The sequence below is a fragment of the Mycteria americana genome, chromosome 8 (genome assembly GCF_035582795.1).
Source record: "Mycteria americana isolate JAX WOST 10 ecotype Jacksonville Zoo and Gardens chromosome 8, USCA_MyAme_1.0, whole genome shotgun sequence".
Taxonomy (NCBI): domain Eukaryota; kingdom Metazoa; phylum Chordata; class Aves; order Ciconiiformes; family Ciconiidae; genus Mycteria; species Mycteria americana.
The window spans coordinates 8,408,005-8,431,723 of NC_134372.1; positions in this window are offsets into that span (position 1 = coordinate 8,408,005).

Here is a 23,719-nt window from a genome sequence, read left to right on the forward strand (position 1 = left end):
AATAGACTGCTTGGAAGCAGCAAATGGCTTGCTGATTTCTCCTGGTGCATCTAGCTAGCCCATGGCTTCTGTTTGTGGTGGTACAGGGGAGAGCTGGGATGGACAATCCTTCAGGCTGCAGATATCAATCACACTAATTTTTGCATCCTGTTTAATTCAAGTTTCCTACAATAAAAAAATATAGAGTGGGAGTAGGGAGAGAAGCAACTTGGTACCCCATGCAGTAGATGGAAGATAAGGATGGCAGCCACATTGCTCCAGCTCAAATGAAGGCAGAACGTGGGCAGGAATTCACTGTGAAATATCAAGCTTGGAAGTCACCCAAGGCACTGTGTGGTTTTCTTTGTGGTCCTTTATCATTCACGCGTTTCTTTGGTGTCTGGCCACAGGAAGAATAGGGCAAAACCAGTAAGATAAAGTGTAAAGCACTTCATTTTCAAGCCATCGTATTTAATCTGTCTCCTGGGGATGCTGGTGAGATATCATGTGTTTATACAGCTTTTATATAGTGAGAAGTTGTACCACCAAGTAGAAGTTGTGACTGTTATGTGACCTATAAGCTACACATGTAATGGGAACACTTCCAGCTCCTGCCAACCTGCAGGCTGGTGTGTGAACACCAGTTTCACGCTGAAACCCCAATGTTTACCAGCATATCTGCTTCTACGCTGATAGACCATGCTGGCCATCTTTGACAGTTTAAGCTTGCTGAGATGAGGAGGAGTAAGGCTAAATCAGAACAGCAGTAACTATAAAACAGATTAAAAGACACAGAGCGTGTGTCTGCCTATGGAGATACAGCCACAGAACAAATAGGGCTGCAGTGCTGAGATTGGTATCAGGGAAGGGAACATGTAAAGAGCTGTTACCTTCTGTCCCCCTTTCCCTCTAAATCCAAATATTGCAGAACAGCAAGACTTTCGTTGTGTTTGTAGTCACAGAATGAGCATTACCAATACTTAAATTGCAACTAATTTGCTGTGTGTGGAAAAAGATACGGTATTCTCACCACCACCTCTTCCATTCTCTATCCTCAAACCCTGAGTTAAGGTTCATAATTTCCAGAGTGGACACCCAAGTTCTGTCAAAGCAAATTAAAACATTTGGATTTATGAGGAGAGCATATATTTACAAAAATTATCATCCTATCTTGTTTCATTATCCTAGTTTTAACTGGAAATGTGCTGAAGTCATTCAAAGTTGTCTGATGTTTCACACCTAACTCCTTTCCCAGTTTCTGTGCCACTAGCTCTTTTCACAGAACTATTTTGTCCCAAACCGGAACAAAGTAAAATGCCAGCTGCAAGGTTTCTTTCTCTTGCTGAGGCAGAAATGCCTTTTTCCAGTCACCTTCAGCAGTACGTGGTATCAGGATAGTGCAGCTGTTTTGCAGCCGCCAGCTCATGCAAAGGAGCCATCCTTTACCCGAGAACAGAAGAAGCTGGGGGGGATTGTGACTGCAGTTTGGTGTTCCTTTCCCAGTTAACCCCTCCTCATATTAGCAATAATATTTCTTGGCAGCACAGTAAGATATTTGTGCAGCACAAGCTGGGAAAAAAAGTGTATTCCAAGGTAGGTCAGTCGAACAGCAGTATTTCAGATGTGACAAATGGGCTAAAATCAGGCATTTAGCAAAAAGAAAGGAATAGCCATGAGTAAAAAAACTCTGTTGAGATCTCTTGAAAATGTATATTACTGTCAGGTTTGTAGATCTTATATCTCTCCCTTAGGCTCCAGCAAGAGGCAGAGAAGGGTATTTTGGTGACAAGTGTGGGAACAATGTTTAAGCAATATTGACTGGCTAAATGAGCAATGTGTTATTCTGCTTTCGTAGATTCAGAATTCTACAGAATCCTGGCTCTGACTTTTTATTTCTTACTTTTAGTAAGCTTTTAACTAATATTAAAAAATGTGGAAGATGCTGTGATGGCTTTCCTATAACATGTTGTTCATTTTCTCCTTTACAAAAGACTTCTTTACCCCAAATTTGAGTGAGTTTACTCTGAAAGGAGTGCAGAAAAATGTCTCTATACTCCAGACTTCAGTGCTCTAGGAGATCGTTTGCTGTCATCAGGGGACATATTTCCCTGGAGATATTTCAGACTTCTGTTCAAACCTAGACTTTACTAGGTAAGGATGATCCTCTGATAGAGTGAGCTCTCTTCAGCCACATGGATAACAATACTCTGGATGGCTAAATGGAGATAAAGTAAAAAAGGACCAATGTTTTCCACAGCTGCCAAAGATCAATTTCTTTTCTTTCTTTTCATGCTCAGAGCTGTGAAGGGCTGTTCTTAGAGTGATGTAGGACCTATGCACAGATTTCATCTCTTTGATAAAGCAATTTGACAGGGTATGTCAGCAGAGATGTGGATGCACTGAGCTTTTCCCTTTTGCCATGGGTTCTCCATTTCCTGTAATGTGGACACCAAAGTTGTTCTGAATAGTCAAGTAGAAAAGCTAGGAAGAGTGGGGTGTGAAGGACACAATAGGATGAAGCAGTCAGCCCGGGGTTACATTGCAGGAATGCTGTGGAAATAGGAACAGCTCTGACCCCTTAGGATATCCCTCTACAAAGATCATCAACTCGGCCTTACAGCACAGACACAGCTCCAGGTTCCAGCTCTAAGGGCTACGCTGGATCCTCGGGCCATATATACATCTCATTGTGTCTAATTAGCCCATCCCGTTTAAGACCAAGCTCTTCCCCCAGCTAACTGCAAGCAGGATCCTTCTTGCAGATGAAAAAAGTTCCTTTCTGTTGTTCAGAGAAGAAGTTGTGCGCTGTGAAGCTCATTATAGAAAAGGTCTTCTGCTGACCAAAAGGAACAATAGCAGCTAAACCATACTGCTAATTAATTTTCCATGGCCAGATAAGCTCCCAACCCCTATCTGAATCCATTTGTCCCTTAGGCTGTAATGGCTCTGCACACTCAGGAATTTTCAGCCTGTAGAACTATGATAAATAGAGGCAGGTAATGGCAGTGCAGATAGGCTGCGTTACTGGGAATCTGCTCTCTATTAGCTGCAGGATGACTCCTGGTGAACCCTAGGTTTAATGGCAAATATCTTTTTTCAGCAGCTGTTTCCCCAGACAACTCAAGTACATGCACCCTGAACTGAATTGCTGTGTTTGTCCTGCCTGTGAATAAGCCTCTGAATTACATTTGGAAATGAATTAACTATCATAGGCTTTGACTGCTGCTGTTGAGGACCAAACTCTGAAAAATTTAGACACTGGCCTCATTTCTGTTACTAGTAAAAAATGGGAGCCAGATCCAAAGGCTTCAGACAACTTTCAATATTTGTAAACATCTCCAAAGCTGAACTACTCAAGCTTTAGGATTCAGGGAAGCTTTAAAGTCTACAGAGGAACCTGAATTTAAATTTAGTCATTACAGCTGGAGCTAGTGTCCCTGCTTAGAGCAGCTCAGAACTTCCTATTATAAGATCTGCTTTCAGCTATTTACAACTTGGAGAAGTTTTGAGAATTTGAATTGCAGACTTTTTGAATGAATTTGGTGTTTCTAGAAAAGCATCTGTTAAACTGCTGTAAAACTCAGTCTGAGAATGAGATCCTCATTTGCTTCCAAATTCAAAAGCAAGGACTTGACACGTACCAGGGAGAAGGTAAGAGAGAGGAGTCATCTCCCTGCCATTATTCCTAAAAAAACCCCAACAAGACAAAACAGGAACATAAGAAAATGTGACCCTCAGGGGTAAAAAAATGTATTAACAAACTGCTAGAGTCTGGCAACTAAATTTGCTGAAGGGTCTGTCCCAACCTGCCAGTCATATTCTTTGGAGTTGATGAGGACTCAAGAGATCATTCCCTTTGCCCAGGGCATCGTGGGGAAAACAGCCTTGATTTGGGAAATTTTTACTTAAATTATTTTATTGCTAATCAACACAAACTTCTAATCAGTGATATGTGTATTGAGAAAAAAGAAGCACAAATTGTTAAAAAAACACTTAAGTAAGCACCTTTCCTCCCCCGGCCTCAAATTAAGTTGAATGCCTATCTTCCCTCCTTCCCAGTCTGAATTTTTCATGTTTTCACTCCAGGTTACACTCAGTCTGTCCCAAACCTTTGGTGAGGCAATGGGTGGTGAATCAAGGTTGTGTGTAACAGTGCTTCTTACTGTCCCCTCTTTGTCATGGTTCATCCACGGCCACAGTGTTGACATGGGTTGTCTATGGCCATGGTCTCTTGGGTGTCCCTGCCTCAGCACAGGTCACCCGTGGCCACAGTCCCTTCAGGGTTGTACCCTTGGGCGTGGAGCACCACCTCAAGCTCTTCCATGAACTGGTGTCTGTGCAGATGGAGCCATCAGTGATGTGAAACACCACTGCCCAGAGCAGCCAACCAAAGGAATGGGGATGGACTCTGCATCATTCATCACCATTGCTGGTGCTGAATGCCTGCTCCAAAAGGGGCCAAGACCTGGAATGTACTTGATTTAATGGGTGAAGTACCATTGCTGGGAGACTAAAGAGGGTCCCCAGTCTCCAGATGCAGAGGGGCTGAATAATGTTTTCCGTGTTTCAGTTGCATTGTGGCCTGGACATAGGAAGCAGAAGAAAAGGACTTTGACCTCCTGTGCCTGCAGTGAAAAGGCTGCAGTTTGTGCTGTCAGCAAAAACCTAAGATATCTGGAAAGCTGTGTCATCACACTACAGTGCTGGCATACACAGAGGATGGCAGCCTATTGTCATTGCTTATTCTGCTATCTAGTCTATGAACAGAGCAGAGGAAAAGTCCATTATGCTTGCAGGAATCACCTAGATGCTGCGTGCTGGATTTTCAGCAGGTGGAGAGGAAGACACAGGGTTAGTCTTTTTTTCTCCTTTTTTTTATAACTCACACACAACAAAAATGTATTGGATCTTCACATTACTTCAGAGGTGAGACACACTTCCACTTGGCTTTAAACCGGCTGTCTACTTTGATTCTTGTCTCTAAAGAGTCATAATTCCTGATGCGGAGCAGACTCAGAGGCAGTCACGCACACTTTCTTTGCCACCAGCACAGTCTCAAAGCAGAAGTGGAGCTGGAGAGACAAAGCAGAAAGAAATAGAGACTTTCTTTCCTAGAACTGGGAAGGGGGGGGATACATCAGGACTCCACACTGCAGTAAACTATAATAATTTTAGAAACAAGCTTCCACCACGCACCCCATTATAAGAGTGACAATTCTTACTGAAAGGTTCTAGCAGTGCTGATTTGCATCTCAGCTCAAACCCTGACAGCACCACCTATTTGGGAGAACCCTAACAAATACAGTGCATGTGCAATGGGACATGACAGGCTGTACGTCTGTGGGCGAGTCCCTCAGGGGTTGTTATAAGACTCAGCACGGTGTTCTTTTAACTACTTGAGAGAGACGATAATCATTTTGCAGTGCCTGGTGCAGTGTCTTCCAGCTACTATAAAATGCAATTTACAAACAAAAATACAAGAAAAGGGATTTTGGATGTTCTAGGCACTGTCCAGGGCCAATTAGAGATCACTATTCTTTCTGGCCTACAGCTGTGAGTACAGTTTATAATAATTCACTGGATATTGTTAAAAAGAAGTAATTGTTTACACATCTGGCACTTTCACAGGCACTTACTGGCCTGTAGAAAACGTAATTAAGCAGTATTCCTGCCCGTTGTTTTCTTCCACAAGACCTTTCTTTTCCAGTGCTGCTGGTAGCTTCATCAAGAGGCAGGCACTAAATATAATCCTCAAAACAGAATTTGTCTTTAAGAAAGGCCATGCAGTCTGCAAAGCTTCCTGCTTTTGTCTTGCTCCATCCCCTAGTTGTACATGCCCCTTCTCACTATAGCCACCTTGTCCCCCACCCCGGTTTCTGGGTGGAGTGGTTGCTGCGAGTCAGGATTTAACAAAACTCCACTATTAGGAAAAGAGGGTGGAGGGTGGGGATGGAGAGGCTCCTGGGAGTCAGTAATGGCATGCAAAGCCTTTCATCTCTAGGTTTCTAGGCCAAATTAGCTGTAGTGACCCAAAGTCCTTTGAAATAAAGCAGGTTTCTTTTTTTTATTTTAATTTGTAGTAAATAAGAAGACAACTTGACCTGATTTTTTCAAAGGGGTGTGTGTATCCCCCGTTGAGAGTTCCTCTGAAAATCAACAGCTTGTCTGTAAGTAAAAGAGAGGCAGCTCTCCTCCCCAGCTGCCTTTGAAGCTTCCCGGGCAGCCCCATCCGCAATCAGGGTATCCCTCCTCTGAAAGCACTGGGAGGGGGGGCTCACCGTGGCCCTGGCCAGCCCCCCGTTGCCCTCTTCTCATCTCTTCCACCGCCCTGCTGACTCATTCCAGCAAGTTTTCTAAAAAGGAGATATTTCCAAATCGTGGCTGACTTCAAGAGTGTGTTTACAGGAGAGATATTTGTAATATCTTGTCATCTAAGCAGGTTTGTCAAGTGTCACATGGCAAATGTGAATAGACGGCTTTCTCCCTCTAGAACACGTCTGGAAGCCACTGCGAAGTATATCATTTAAATAGCTATTCACTGACAGCAACACCCCAGTTTTATTCGGCTGTAAAAAAAAGCATCATTCAGTTACATCTGTTTATAACAGCATAAGACAGTCCTGACTGATGAAGTGCCATGTGGTATTTTCAGCCATTTACCTCTTCACTGTTTTTCCCTTTCAGTGTCAACAACTTTTTTTTTTACTTCTTGTAGGCTGCTGTCTTAGGACTTCTTCTCTTTGTGAATTAGGGAAAAACTTGATCTGGTCTCCAGGCTATGTTAAATGTCTAGAATTCTGGAATTTTATGGACAAGTTGTTTGGAAAAAAAATAATTAGTTCTTCTGTATTTTTTCACCCAGTGGCAGATTGGCAGGATTTCCTGTCCACCTGTTGTACAGCAAGGAAGGCTCCTTATCTCAGCAGTTTTGCTGTTGATAATCAACAGGAAATATCACCACAATTTTATTGGAGCCTGACAATAGTAAGACATCTGGTATTAACAGAAGCTGTTAACCATATTCAAAACCTAACTATAGCACGACAGCAAGAAACTTATGTAAGATTACTCGTCACTTTGAGTTGCAAGTGTAGTATAGTATATGCTTACACAATCCTGGCACACATGCATGCATGTGTGGTTTCCAAGATTTACACTTGCTCTACACCAGTTTCCGCATTGGTTGGCCTCAAACTATTCCCTTCCTCCAGCCCTCACCCCATGCTGCCCAGTGCCTGCATCCCCCTGGGAATATGGTCCTGCTGCTTCTCTGCTTTTTTGGATGCTGCACGTCAGACCACCAAATAGTCAGCAGAGGTTGCCATGACAAGGCAGCACCCTATGGAAGACATGCTTTCTGCCAGCAGCCCAGCAATGCTCTGCCATTAATGTGGTAGCAGATTTTCAGTCGCAAGAGTGACCACGTCTGTTGGCCATGGAAAACAGAGGCATCTGTGTCCACCAGGAATTTGCAATGCGGTGAGGTAACAGCCCAGCACGGCGCAGTGAAAAATAAGCAAGTGTGGGGTAAACCGAGTTCAGCTGCGGGTATATGTACTAACAGTGCAAGGCAGTGTTTTAAATTCTAGGGATCTTGAGTTGTCTGTGTATTTATAAAGCTAGAATAATTCTTTAATATTTCTACTATTAATACTTTTGTACCAAAATTGGAATGTGCTGTGAATGCTTTGGGGGTATAGACTAACGGTATTAAAAGGACCAACAGGGCCAAATTCTCTTCTGGGCTATATTTGTGCAGTGTTAATGACTTCTATAATTAAAAGCATAGTATGAGCCTAAGTTTCTCAAGTATTTAGGTACAAATCCTCCTCACCCACGCAATTAGTTCTACTTAAGGCTGTAAGGACAGAGAGGCAAATGGGCAATCCTGGAAAAGAAGAGAATTGCACTAGAAATGAAGAGGCATAGAGAAGGAGACCTCATATCCCATTGTCTGAACTAATTTTATTAAGGGCATATTTGTACTGTATTTGTAATTCCCTTAGAATCGCCTACCCGTTGCCGAGGAATGTCTGCAGAGCAATTACGTTATCGCAGATGCTAATGCGACGTTGGGGAGGGAGGGAACCAGAAATTGTGCAGTTGTGAAGAGAAAATCTCGGATTTTAACAATGGTTAGTGAATGCTGAAGCTTGGCATGGCACCTTTGTGCTTCCACCTTTCTTATCATGGAAGCTTGTTCCATGTGGAGCTGGAAAATCAATGGGGCTATACATTTGCCTGCTGGTGAGCTATAATGTTGCAGCTGTTAACAAATGAGTTGTTCTCTACCTAGTTAAATTAGGCCTAATCCTTCTTTGCTCTGTCTGTGCCAGGTCTTTTTTTTTTGCTGGATCTCAGTTGAGGCTGAGACAAAGGAGACTTGAGGTATTTATGCGTTTTTCCCTCCCAAGGCTCTGAAAATTAAAAATGAGTTGTCACTGGCCCAAGCCCCATGAAAGCTGAGAATTTCAATCGATATTTCTGCCCCATTTCACTGCAGAGAGTGGGATGTAATTATTACAAATGTCATGGTAACAAACTTGGTAGTTTTCACAGTGACAGTTGCCACTGCAGAAATAGCACAACACAGAACAAAAATTACCTGTCAAGCATCTCATTATGTTCATCCAAATCCCGCTTGTTCAATTCACCGTTGGGCTGCACCTGACACAACACTTCCAAATGCTCTTACAGATTACCCGTGTCTATCTGTCTCAGGCCATAGACAGCCTCCCATAGCCCACCTGAGCAGCTGGCACCAAGGTGCCCAAGGTCTAGAGGGATTTCAGAGCCTCCACAGAAAACGTCTCGCTCCCAGTGCGAGCCCATACTCTTGATATAGGGTCTGGAGAGAGTGAGGACCTTAAAGAGCTAGTAGGGTTGAGTGGGGCATCATGTAAAGGTGGCCGAAAGGAGACACATTGAATCCTGACTTTCTCTGGAGCTGAAGTGTCCTGGGTTGTGACCTGCTCTTAACAGCATAGGAAATGTGACTGTTCTACTAAAATTGTAACCCAAGAGTCAGTGTATTCATGCAGGAAGCAGGAAATTTGGGTTAAATTTCCTCTTTCCTCTGATCTAGTGCTTTCCAGTGCCCTGGGAACCACTTCAGACTTGTTCCAGGCTGGGGAAACAGAAAAATAGATGGGCGTGCAGGCAGGCAAGCAGACACTCGGTCTCTCTGCTGGTGAAGTTGAGCTATTGTGCAAAGGAGAATTCAGGTTTCGTTGGACCAGAGACACTAAAGACAATTTAAAACATTTGAGTATTTTAAGATCACGGTGAGGTGACTTCGCACTACAGCATCTCACAGGGACGGCTGAATGTGTACTCTTTTGAACTGAAGTGGAACTGAGGTGCCTTAAACCACTGGAGGGACGGTGGCATTGAACCTGCCAGTGGCAAAATGTGACTGGCACATGGTGTTCCCTTAACGACACTGCACCCACCATAGCTGCCTGCCAGCAGAGCCAGCCTGGGAGGAGGAAACATCCCCCAAGGCTAACCTCATTTTCTCTTCTTTGTGGTTTTGGTCCTAATGCAGAAAGTGCCATTTCTCCGCCCTTTGGACTTTAAGTTCATGAGATGAATCATTCTGTTCTTTTTACTTCAAAATAGCCCCAAAAATACATTACTGAATAGGCCTTTTATCTGATAATGGATAGGATTCTGATTAGATCACAAAATGCAAACAAAACATTGCTTGCATCCTTTAGTGCTTCTCCTGAAGGGAAGGGTCTGATGTACACAAATGCCAGGCTATTAAGCAATCTTTTTTCCAGACCATAACTCACAAGGGGGAGTCATATGTCTGCTCTTTGGATCTTACACAGTAAGTTGCCTAATACTCTGAGCTTTAGCACCTTAAGCAAAGCACTGCTGAATAATATTTGCTATCATTTGCAACCCACAAAATCAGGAGAGTGGAGGAAGCAATAAAGTTAGCTAAGGTAACAGTTGCACATTCACAAGGACAATCTTCATTGAAAAAAAAATAAATATGATGCCTTTCACTGGTTCTCTCAAAAAAATACCTCTCTGAGGAAAGGAATTTCAAAATGGTCAAGTGTTTGGGCTTGAGCCAAACCATCATTGATTTCAACCATTTTTTCTCTCAGACAAGAAAACTACTCCAAAAAAAATAAGAAAAGATCTTTCACCATACCAAAAATTTCAACCCTTCCGATCTCCCATTTTCACTAGGAAGACAGATTCGGCGAATGCAGCCATGAGGATGCCCTGTTTCATCCACTAGCAAGAAAGTCCCTGCCACTTTCCAGAATGACATGCGGACTTGAAGTCAATGGGTCCTATGTGTGACAGACCAATCTATGTCTAGTATACTGTAGTATAAATTTATACCATATGAGAATTTTGCTCAAGATATGATTCAAGCAGCTAAGAATGAACAAAGTAACCTACAAAACAGCTATTGATTTCCCAAAGGGGTGCTTGCAATAGGAAATCAGTTGGCAGCATGCAGAATTAGGACCTTAATTGCTCATAAACCAAAACAAGGTGGAACTATATTTCTAGCCTTTCACAGTGCTGTTCACTATTGGAGAAATATTTGGATGGGTGCCTATAAATTGATGCAGCAGACCCTTTTCGCCTGAGCTACCAAGGGACTGACCATACCTCAAGAAAGACCATTTAAGAACTGGATGTATTTCACTTCTGGTTTTTAGTTGCTGATTAATTACTTTGCCAAGGCTGAACCCGAAAAGATCAGAATTCCACCCGCTCTCCAAAAAGAGCAGCTCAGGGGTTTTTTTGTTTCACAGTTTTTTAAAAAAAGGAATGTGCTTTCGTTTGCCTAACACTTTTATTAGTCGTTTTGTGGACATCTGGAGGTGTGAGATTCTCCCTGTTTTCCACCTTATGTCTCCATCCCCCCTTTTTTTTCATTTAACTAAATAAGAGGGGCTGAAAGGAGGAAATACCAAAACCAGGGTGTTTTTTTTAGTTTACTATTTTGGTCCTTCCTTCTCTCCAAAATAAAATTTTGCAAATTAAAAAACAAAATTATTATTATTATAAATCTTGTTTCCCCTAAATTACAATGAGTCTTTTTGGCTCTGTTTTGCCTGCCAGGCTAATACTACTGCAGCTAAAGAATGCATGTTGGTTTTGGGCAGGCCACTCAGCAGATGAAAAATAATTTTAATAAATAGAAGAAACTATTGGCAGAGGAAAATAATCTTGGTGTTTTTAACCTGCCGCAAAACAATTTTCAGCCTTTGACCTTTCAGATCAGGAAACTCTGAGAAGCAGTCAAAACTAGTTTGTTTTCAGCTTTCTCCATCATTTATACCCAATCTTTTATCCACCCACAAGCTCACCCACTCTATTGCTAATAAAAACAGAACTCAATATCTTTGTCTCTTAGCCGATAGGCTCCCTGTTCCCCTGAAGCAGGAATGCTTCCTCGTACCCACAGAGATAGGCAAAGGGAATTATTATGCAATGTTGAACTGCTAAAGCAGGGAAGGAGAACACGCCTGAGCTCAGGCAGAATGAGAAGGTGGAGATTAATGAGTCTGAGGGGGCTGTAGTCATCTCCTTGTGTGCTACCAGCATGGGGCATGTGCTTTTAGAAAAGGGAGGTGGTAACAGCCATGGAGCTGTGTGTTCTTGTGGCTATGGCCCCTAGAAACTCTTTAGATTTTGTAGATTTTTCTACAGATATGAAATCCAAGTTGTGATAGTTGAAGTGTCCCTGGACTGGGTTAATATGAAAAGAAGGTGGGGAAGGTTAGGGCATGGGAGCTGGATGAGTTCTCTGAAGCTGGAGAAGGCAAATTCACTTTTTTTAATGGCTAATTTAAAGCCTTATCTCCAAACTGTCCTTGGAGGCCTGTATTGGCTGAAGTTACCCTTGGCTGCAAGGCTTTGTCCTCTGAACTCTTTAGGGGGTTTCAGTGGCATAGCAGGAATAAAAGGTTAAGAACAAAACAGGAGAACCAACATTTTTTCAGGTGCTTGTGGATTTGACCTCAAAGAGAAGAATATCCAGAGTCACAATCCAACTGGCAGATCTGTGCTCCTCCCCTGCCCTGAAGTCTTTTCTGGGACATTTAGGCCAGGCTCCCACTGTGATGAGATTCAGAAGTAGCTTTACAAAGCTCAAAAGCCTCCCAGGAGGAAGCTCCTTTCTCTTTCATTCTTCTGAAAGCCCTGTGGTGTCCCTCCGATTGCTTTCCAGCTTCCAAAGCCTTCCCTCTGAGCAGACAGGGGCATTTCTTTCACCTGACTGTCCTCTTGTGTTTGGAGAAAGCTTTGAAAAGAAGCCACTTGTAGAGTGTGTTTGGTAATAGGATGTGTCTGCTGCTTTGTGGTAGGCGTTTTATAATGGCTTTGCTATGGCATTTAATCAATTGTTTCAGCTGTTTATTACCTTGTATATCACAATGCAATGGAGATAGTTGCTTAAGTTACCTTTATTGAATCTGAAGTAAATACACAGGATCCACTTAGAGTCCTCTTGGAAGGATATGCTTTGAATGCACTGAACCAAAACAGAGGCAGTGAAACTCTGCCCAACAACAGAACGAATCTGTGTAGAGAATTAACAACTGACTCTGTGCTTTGAATAATGTCTACACTACCTCTGAGTGCACTGTGAGTTGCACGAGCATAACTCAGCAGAGAAAAAGTCTTTGCCTTTGCTGTTCATTCTTAGATGACTTCTGTAAAACAGGGTTACCGAAGACAATGCTGAGGACTCTGGCTTCATCCTACCACAGTGACTGCAAGGAATAAACAAAAATGAATGTCCCAGAGCTCTTGGAAAATGGTTGGAGAAGTCCTAGCAACAAGGATTACTGAGGTCCAGCATCAGCAACCTCACAGGAGGCGGAGAGGGGAGGAATCTGGAAAGCAATATATTTCCTTGGCTGCACTGATTTAGCCTCATTTTGTCTTGGTCATATTTGACAGACACACAGATGGCCTGTGGCCAATTAACAATGAAGTGGAGATGTCTTTATGCATCTTGACATAGAAGGAATGGAAAAGGCAAAAGGCACAAGGCATTCCTGGATGTAAAACTTGCTGAGAGCTTAGTTTGCCTCCTGAGTAGCCTTGACTGGTTGCTTACCCTCATGGGATGGAAACAGCCACTTGGAGAGGCTTTTTTCCCCAGAGAGAACCAAATTAGCTAGAGGCCACAGCTCCTGGCATCCCTGCAAGTCTGACTCCAGCTCTAACCAAAGTCTGATTCCTTGCAGGCAAACACACAAAATCAAGAGTTGACAACCCTTCAGATAGAGATGTGGCATCAGACTGCAGGGACACAGAAGTCAAGCACTGTATCCAGCCCTTGCTCAAGCTTCTGTAGAGCTGCATATTAAGGGTAGATATCCTGCCTTCATCTGTGTTTTGAACTAGGGCCAGAATGCTCAGTTGTCGAGATGTATTGCCCCCATCAAATTTTTCTCCATATACCTTAGGCAGAATCTTTGTCCTAGCTGTGCCCTGGCATAGTGTTGCTGGACACCATGCCCCAACCCCTGTGCTACACGCCTTTCTGAACCTTGAGATAATGACTGTAAGGTGTGGGTGGTTACAGAGAGCTAGGGTGCCCTGGTAAAGGGGTTTCTCCATGCCCATTAAAGACCTGGCAGGGTTACAGAGGCAAAAGTGTCCTCCTGGAGTCTCTAGGGTGGCACATGACCTGATACTCTGACAGCTCAGTTCTCTGAGTTAAAAATCCCCTCTAAAATCAGGCAACTGGGATGTATCTGCTCAGTCTCAAGGAGCCAGACCCAAGCCACCTCCATGGCGATCAGTTACTGGGGTTCTTACTACCTACAAGGAATGCTCCTACGTGCTGAATCCTGGTGATTTTAGATTCACGGCAGTGGCTATGTAGGTAATGTGCAAGCCTGGAGAAATTTTGTGAATTAATCTGTTCCAGACAGTGAGCGGAAGACATGGGCTGTTCTCCCCTGCTGTTTGCAAAGCCTCTGAATGCAGTGCAGCGGACACAGCGGTTCTGTAGTCGACCGCCCAGCCTCTCCCCAGCAGCTCTGTGGAGAGCTGCTGTCATACTTAGTGGAGCATCTAACTTTTCCCAGCCAGCCGGTACGGCACTGGAGACAGAAATTCTGAGATGCCTCAGACTCCGGGGAACGCTAGTCAGCAAGCTGCTGTCCAACAAGTGGCAGTAATCTGAAATAAATCACACAAGCCCAGCTTTTTCCAACAGAGGCTTATTATTCAAAAGGAAGGACACATCCAGGCAATGAGGCATGGTGTTGCTAAATGGTTGGCTCAACATGGGTGTGAGTAAATACAGTAAAACAAGTCCTGCTTCCCCCCAGAGTGAAGACTCAGCCAAGCTCTTAAGAGGTGAGAGCGCAGGCCCTGTGGGCAGAGGCAGGGAAATTGATTTCCTTTCACTGTTTAAATTAGAGAAGATGGCCTCTGCCTGATCCACTCTCACACCATTTGGGTCTTGGTTTTAAATGGCAGCTAGAAACCTTTCTGACTCGAAATCCTACTAGATCCCATTTATTTTCCTGTAACAAGAGCTTCTCCTCCCATATGGCTTCTGTTCAAAACTCAGGTCATGGAAGCTACAGCCCTCCAAGGATGCAGGACCCAGGGGGTATTCAACAAGGTGTCATATCTCCTTCAGGTCCCTGCTGTGAAGAAGCCTGCCTGAAGGTATTCTGATGGGGTAGTAGCACACACCATCCCCCGGTCAAATAATAGCATAATCCTGTTCTTGCACACCCCCCCTCCCATGAGAACGCTGTGATGCACACTCCTTCCAGTAAAAGTGAGGGTCTGATGAGAAAAGTATATTCCTGTCTCTCCCCAGTTTGCCTCCTTGAGAGGCATTTGTCAGGTTGATTGTTCTGGTCATCCATCTTTGGCATGTCATTAATCAGTCATTACAGTACGCATTCACAAACAGCCGGGCACAAGGGCATTAAGAAAAGCTGGATTTTAATTTTTCATGTTTATCATGTTCATAGTTCTCCATGGCAGCAGGATGATTTCTTTCTGTTCATAAAAGACAATTGAGAAAATTAGTTGGTTTCAGTTTAACAAGGTAATGATCCAATTTAGCGGAGATCAAAGCAAGCAGTGTGGCAAATGCAGAATGGTGAAATTAAGTTACTTTATTACACAATGCACTTTTCCATCTTGCTGCAGAATGATTGACTATCCATTAGGTTTACTGAGCTGCAATTAGCAATTATCAGCAATAGCCTCCTCTCTGTAGGCAAGTGAAGGTCTGGATCATGTTCTTACTTCCAGACAGCAGCTGTTTCCACCTTGTAAAATCATATGCAACATAGGAGTACAACATAGTGGCCAATTATAGAAAGGACCTCTTCCTTACCTGTGCCTTCTTTTTCTGATTGATGCATCATAATACAATGAAAAAATATGCATGTGCTAATGATCTTCACCATTATGCTGATGGATAATGTGATGCCTGGTATTACTCTCAAATTTAGAGAAAGTCAGAAAAAAATACATTTCTCTCATCCTTTTTGGTGATTTGTCTATCAGCCAACAAGCCCTCGTCATAAGATGTTACTAGAAAAATCAGTGGTAGCCATTCTGTAATCAAAATGATTGACGGAGGAGGTGGAGTCTTTTACAAGCTTTAACTGATATCTGACAGTGTGAGAAGGATTTAGATTCAGATTAGTGCCTTATCTCTGTACATTTTCTTGTTACCTTCTGAGACAATTCTATGATCATTAAATTCTCTGATGACAATTATGTCACTTTATTCATTTTTCTTCCTCCTTTGATCTTCATAAATGTAGGAGAACAGGATCTTTATTTATGTACTATTCATCTGTTCCTGTTCCTTATTCCTCGTTCAGACTGATAAACCTCCAGTCATCTTAAACATGCCAAAGTATTTTTGTTTCAACAGAGGCTCCATGAATTTTATCCTACACAGTGGTTTGTATATGTATGTATATGCCTGTTCATTTCTTTGCCTGTCCTCCCTTAATGACTTTTGATTTTGCTGTCCAACTTAAAGCAAATTTGACAGCTGGCAAAATTCTTAAATATATCGAGTTCTTACAAGTCTTTTGAAAGTAGGTTGTCAGAGAGAGTAAAGAGATGCTATTAGCAGAGAGAAGCTGCCGTTTCAACTCCTACCAGACATCAAACAATCTACAAGAAACAACAACGTAAGAAAAAGTTTAATTTGGCATTTACATCTTGTTAGACATCAGAGAATCTGGAAGACACATGTCCATAACAAACCAGGCTTCCCGCATTTTTTCACTTAGGTTATGTAGCTCTCATAATTCATCCTTGAATAAAGAAGTATTGCTTTTGCTGACTGAGGATGATCTGACAGAAAATTGTGAACAAAAAAGCTAGCTTAAAATGGAAGGTCACAAGTGGCACAAAGAAGGAAAACCAGATAAATTCTGGGAGCTTCATGCAGCCATTGGTGCACGCTGCACGGGCTGTGAGCAAGGGCAATGGCAGCTGACTCCTTCTGTGCGAGTCCTGGGTGCTTGGGGTCGTGGATGTGGCTCTCATCATCACTGCCACTACCCGGGGTGCATAAGGAGCAGGTCAAGTGGCAGTTTCCTACCTTGGAATTTTTTTTTCCAAGTCTTCTGTAATAAAATATAATAGCCCCACTGAATTTCTCATTAGGAAACAGAGTGCATATCCACGTTGCTTATTTCTATTACCCTAAACACCTTTAGACAGACTATTTTGGGATATTGCTAAATAATGACTTAAATATTCAATTTCTTTGCTACCTGTTCTCCTGGGCCCATCTAAAATTTGCCATTACTTATTCTCTATTTTACCTATATATAGTATGCACAGACTTACACTAAAAGCAGTTTGACTTATTGGGGTTTGGGTTTTTTTTTTTTAATTTGCCATTTTGTTTTTAACATTTTAAGTTATACCTTTGCACATGTGCAGATATGCATGTGAATTCACATATCTGTCCTTCTAGAAACATAGACACACTCCTTCTATATGAAATTAGGAGTGAGTATAAGTATCTATGTAATCAGCCAGCTAGATAATTTGCACATTCCTTTTGGAAGAGACATCAGGTAAAAATTAAAAATATTAGTTTTGCCACCAAATATGAAGCTACAAGCAAAAGCTTGCCAAGTAGAGAGTCTTACAGTTTGTTTAACTTGATTTTCCATGCTTGATGACCGTATTGTTTGGTATTTAGTGAGCTGCATTTGACATCAGGAATGCTATTTACATTTAGTCAAACAGTTTGAAAGTTACTAAATTGGGTGTGCATCTCAAAAATGTGCATGGCTTTTCCTCACATACACCTTTCCATCTTAGTGAATCTGTTATCAGAGCAATTATTGGTTTTATCTGCAGTGAGGAGTTGTCAGAAGGAGAGTCCTGGTACACAATCTATTTACTCTGCCAAGATAAAATGACTGGTGTCCCTATGTATGGGGACTTGGTATTTCCTCTGGGCAGTTTGGGAAAGATTTGAGTTCCTGCCTTATGCTAGAGCTTCTCCTCTTGCCATGCTTTATTGCTTTCTTGCCAGAGTTGCTAGGGAAGATCTCTGTACTACCTTCTTTGAGAACTCTGTCCGTCCTGATCAGCGTGACATGAGTCATATGTAGGACACTGATGACAGCAGTGAAACTAAAATAAATACCTATTCAGGCGGTGGGATTTCACTCAGACTGTAGAAGTATGTATCACAGATGATAGAAAATATTCTAGAATTTCCATTTACAAAGACATGCATGCCATATCCTAACAGCATACATCAGTAAATACACTCGATGAATAGTAGGGATTCATAGGATGTTTGAGTAGTGGAAGTATATCTCCTCCAGGAAGATGTTTTGGCCATTTAAGTGGCCGCTTTGCCCTCTCAGAGCAGGCAACCTGCAAGATGTGAGGGGATGATGAACTCTGTTTACAATTAACTATCCCAGTCCTAAAAGATACTCTATGAAATTAACTTCATAATAGATGATGACAGAAGAAAAAGACTCAGGAGACCCTTGCTTCCTCTTATAGTTACTATCACATAAGTGAGAGAAGCAGGACTCGATTCCCCTCTGAGAGATACCCAAGATGGATTACATTCTTGCCACTGGGGCCATGACTGAATGTCTCTCCTGAGGGGCTCCTTCTCTCATAGTGGGTAGAACCGCAGATGTTCTATAGCAATACGCAATTTACTCTCTGACGTCAGGGTTAGGGTGACAAGTGGCAGTTTAGGCATGTTCCAGCAGAACTGGACATTGCTCTTGTCATGATAATAAAGAACATTTGTAGTTAGCTCTCAATTCACTCCTCACTTTTTTTGCGCATTCAAGGACAGTTATAAGGGATTCACTTATCTCACTAAAATTTCTCTAACATGCCATGCAAGAAAACTAAAAAAATCACCATGTCTTTTTGAATCATATTCTATCAAATGCATTATCTTTTGGAAAGACAACAGTCCTCTGCCTCTCTGGGGAGATGACATTTCAGCTCCAGGTGAGGCAATTACAGAGCTGATTGCAGGGGATGGAAACTGCTGTATCAACTCCCTGATTAAGAACTTGATTTGTATTTATTTATATTTGATATGTGTTTTATTTAGCTTTTCCATAACTAAATGCAATTGACACTCCATTGGGAGGTTTCACATGAACAAACCCTCTTTCATTGTTGTCTTGGGTAGGTGCCATTAATGGGAAATATTAGAACCTTTCATTTTTCGATTGAGAATCGGAGTGTGATTTTTAGTGCTGCCTCTATAAAAATCACTGCATTCATTCTCAGGCACTAAAAGATTTTGGATCCAGGCAATATATGTGTTTAAAGGAACACACCAGAAGCTTTCCAGCACTTCTGAAATCTTTGGTATTTTTCCATTCACAATGTTGTACTACTGTTACATCTATCTATTACTCATTCCCGGTATAGTCCTTGCAATTGCTTTGCTAGCTAAGCTTCTTCCCTATTAACTGAAAAGATCATGAGGCTGAGCTAAAATATCTCTTCTTTACTGCCAACCTTTTTAATCCGCAAAAGAGTAACCCTGAGTGAATGGTTAACTGGTCAACATAGTCTTTGTGTCACAAACCCACAAAACTGTCTGAACACGTATCTGATTTCTGTTTCGGGTTCCCATGCCTTGAGGCTGTGCTTTTTAAGGTTTCCTCACCCTGGACACCACAAGGATGCTGTGCATTTGCTTCTACATGGTCTCCTGTGGGATGGGCAACGAAGGTGGTCATCCCCTTTACTCTGCCTTTGTTGCGTTTCCATGTGTATCCTAAATGCTTTATTGGTCAGGTCAGAAATACTAGTAGCTCCACAAATTTCACATAACTACTTCAAAATATTATTCAAACGTATAATATGTTCGTTGATTCTCCAAATCTTCATATTTTGTGGTGAAAATGGACCTGTTGAGGGCACCCTACCAGGGTAGAGCACAGTGGAAGCTGCTTGCAGTCTTGGCTGTCAGGAGTGCTGCAGTGCCATGGGCAGCATGGGCAGGAAACTGCTCCAGATAAGGAGACTGCAGGAGCAACGCTACATCACAATGATGCCTCATAAAGACCCTCATCCTAATCCAGACTAGCCGAGAAGAAAGCACATATGCTGTGCAGAGTATGTGTAGCTTATATACATAAATAGACTGGTACGATTAGAATAATGATAGGAGCAGAGATTGTTGATGCCCGTCAGCTACTTCCATGGCTGTAGCTGCAAGTGATTGAGTGAATTAATTAGCATTCCTTCCAGCTATTGGGATTTTAGATCTCTTCACTTAAAGAAAGGATAGTTGTTGGGTGCTTTGTTTATCCACCAACATCTCTGGTGAGCTGTGTGCCCACTACAGCACAAGGACTGATGCAGTCCACATGGGTGTGCACAAACATCTGACCTAAAAGTAACTCATTGTTTTTAGGGAGCTGGTAGAGCTGGAAGTGTGCCAATCTACCCTATAATTAGCGATGCTAGTTAGTGGGGCTTCAGGCTGGCCCTAACTGGCCATTTTGCCAGCAAGGACAACAGACAGCCTTAACTCTTCAACTAGGGCTGAGAGAGGTACAAAATGTGCTTAGAAGATGATGATGGCAATGACATTTTGTAGGAAAAATGTACATAACAGAGGATATTGCTTACATTTTTCATGATCACAGATACCTCAACATCATTAGCTCAAAGAACTGTAGTGTTTTCAAGCCATCTTTTCTTGCTGTCATTGCTCCTTCTCCATCAGTGTGTCCATTACATTGTCAGTGCTTTGGGACATTTTCACCTCAATACTTTAATCTCCACTAATTCAAAAATGTTTCTGTTTTTGTCCCTTATCCCTTTTCCTGACTTTACAGATCTTTTGCAATATTTCTGTCATCTCTGAATTTTGATTGGCTTCCAAGGCAGCACCATCTGCCTATTTAACTAATATGCTTCTCATGCCTTCTTCCTGATTGCTAAAGGTGATGTTAAATAAGAACAACCTTAAGACAGGTTCCTCTGCTAATTTTTTTAGCTACATTTGATGATTTGATGCTTCAAAAATCTATTGTTACCCATTGTTTACCATCAGTCGGCCAATTTTATGGCCAGATATGGTGCTCATATCCAGTTTTGTCAAAAATTTTTTTTTTCAAGGCAATTTATATTCAGTACAGAAGAAAATTAATCCTGTGGTAAGATAGATGTGATGAATTGTTCTCTGCTCATGCTTATCCTCTCCACTGATAATGGAACAAGTTCTATATCCCACCTTAACTCCATAAAAATTTGTTAGATTAATATAAATGCCTATTTCTCTCCTACTTGTCTACGATACTCCATGGCCATTTTCTTTCTGATTTACTTTCAGAATTCGGTAGTGCAAAATGATGTTACCAGTATCAGGCAGTCTCATTTGAATGAATTTTTACCACATTTTATATTAGCAGTGATTTATCGGAAAATGGTTGATAGAGAGTTAATAAACAGTAATATCTATTGAAAGCATATATAACATTTGTTCCAAATTGCTATATCGCCAGCAGACATTACCAAAGTTTGAAAGCTATTTATTGACCTAGATAACAATCTGTGTGTTTAATTGAAACATTTATTATTCACTTAGTAATACTCTATGAACCGTTAAGAAAATAAATGGAATATGAAGTGTGACAGCAAGTTTCTCAATATGTTTTACACTAAAAGGACCAAAAAAGCTTAACTCTAATCTCTGCCTCAGGTTGTACATAAAGCCCATTGAAACAACACCAGTTTATTATTATGCATACTCTCAGAAGAGCAAGTGAACCCAGCACGTGAATGGTTTACATACCTAGCTAGACAAGAAAGTGATGTTATCTTAGTAAGCCCTGGGGCTGGAAGGCTCCAATGAAGACCCGATGAAGACCCTATACTCACCATGCTGTAAAACAGAAACAGAGAGAAAAAAACTCAACAGAAATCCCCTTTAATACTCCCTACTTTACTTTTCAGTATAGCCTGTTTAAATTAGAATTGTCCTAAAGGTCACATCTAAGAAAAGAAGATCCAAACAGCTTTTTTAGTAAAAGTGTGATTTCAAGTAACCTTTGTCCTCTTCATGTCAGCTGGTAGAAGGCACGCTGAACCCTTCACTCCAAATAAAGATAAAAGAAAAATGCACAATGCACTTTGGTTTGAATATATTATGGTCACTGCATTGCTACCACTCTTCTTCCAGGCATGCTTTTCCCTGGAGTGTTTTCTTTTCAGAGCTCTCCGTGGCACGGCATTTGTCATTGTACTCGCATTCTTTTTATATTTCCTCTGCTTTTGCAAAGTGCCACATGCAAAGGCAAGAAATCTGTCAGCATCAGTAAAGGAGCTACATGTTAAAAAAAACCCAAACAACAAAAAAAAAAAACCAAGAAAAAAACAAAAGTGGGATCGTTGTCCAAAAATCGGGGTTTGTTTACCCAGTGTGCAAAATGCCAATATACATGCAAAGCAGAGCTATTTTATTACGTATTTGCGCAGATATGGGTGTCTGTCCCAAGACAGCACACCAAGCTTTCAAATTAACAGTTATTTATACACAAAGCATTAACATATTCAACTTCCTAATACATCTGCAGTATGCTTCTATTAAATGATTGGTTAAAATCTCTTCGCCCAGCATGTAAATTAGTACGCATGCTTAGTTGTTCTTCTTCAACTTCATCATCTGAGTCAGTGATATAATTGGGGTAGGTGGTCTGTGAGTCGGTGGTCGCGATCTCCCCCTGCCAAAATTACCTTCCCCTAGTTTCCTACCTTTCTGGCAGATCTAAGCGGTTCTTCATGTTTTACCAACTAGGCTAGTGATACCTCAGTTAAACTTCTGCTTTCGACAGCCACATCCTGCTTATTAGACAAGGGCACATTGTCTAAGTTCCTATGGAGGTAGGGTAGGGCTCTACAATGGATTTCTATAGCAGCATCAGCATTATGTGAATTGTATACTTATATTTGATTATTACAACAGTATCAAGCAGCAATTATTTTGTTCTTCATAATATTAAGTCTCCTTCTCAAAATCAAGACAACAACTGTGGGCTGAAGAGTTGGAGGAATATATGCTTTAAAACCAAAATATTGGACTTCTTTGGTTCCTGACTTTCATGTATCCACAATAGTGGATTACTTAGTTCTATGACTTAGTTCTATGACTGGCATAAACTGATTGCTATTGTTGGGGGGAATAGCCAAAAACTGAGACCTAAAAATTTGTGTGGAGCTTGAAAAGGTCTCACACCGTAAACCATTCAAGATCTACTAATAGCCAGTAAGGAAACTATTCATGTTTATTGCATGGGCTGTCTTATAGGAAGAACAATCCAGCATTCAGTTATGCTGTTTAAGTATTTTTCATCCATATGTAGAAATGTTAATGAGAAATAGCTTCTTGAAAATCATCTGAGCTTGATTAGTTGCCAGCTCTTGACATCATGGCCAGGAGCTTCATGGCAGCATTATCCAGCGCTTCCTAGGGCATGTCCCCTGCTGCTTGCTAGAGTCAGTGGCATTTACAGCAGCAAGGAGACAACTTTTGAATCATCCTCCAGTAGTGATGAGGGGATGAAATACCACTGGCATGATGCCAAAGGAGAAGAGTCCACTCCTGCTGGGAAGATGGCTTCTCAGCCAGCAGAGCCAGCCTGCTGTTGAGGGTGATAATCATGTAATCTAACTCCTTCACAAAGACCTCAAGCTCCATTTTAAAATTGCTTCTCACCCATTTGATAGTTAAAAAGCTTCAGTTAATTTCCAGCTTAACTCTATTCATGATCAATTTATGCTTCTTTGCTCCTGTGCCAGTGGCACCATTAGCTTGTAGAGTTCTTTTCCTTAGTTCATTTATAAAGGTAAATCAGTTTTCCTCTTTGAAATGCTTCTTGTAGACAAATTTCCCAGTCTACAAGTTATCTGACCTGCACATCTCCAACCTGAATGAATCTTCATTGAACATGAGTGAGCAGAGGTACACCTAGCAATCCAGCACCTCACACAATAATACTGATCCTTCTTTATCTCTGCAGGATATACATGGTTTGCTATCTCCAAAGATTAGGTTTGGCTTTTTTATAGCTGCATAACACTGGTGGCTCAGAGCCTACTTGCCGTTTGATTATTGTGTCGGGTCATTTTTTTCCTCTGCTGAACTCTTGCACCCCAGCAGGAACTCTTGTTATATACTCTTAAATGTGCATAACGGTTTTACAATGTTAATATATTGTAACAAATAGAATGA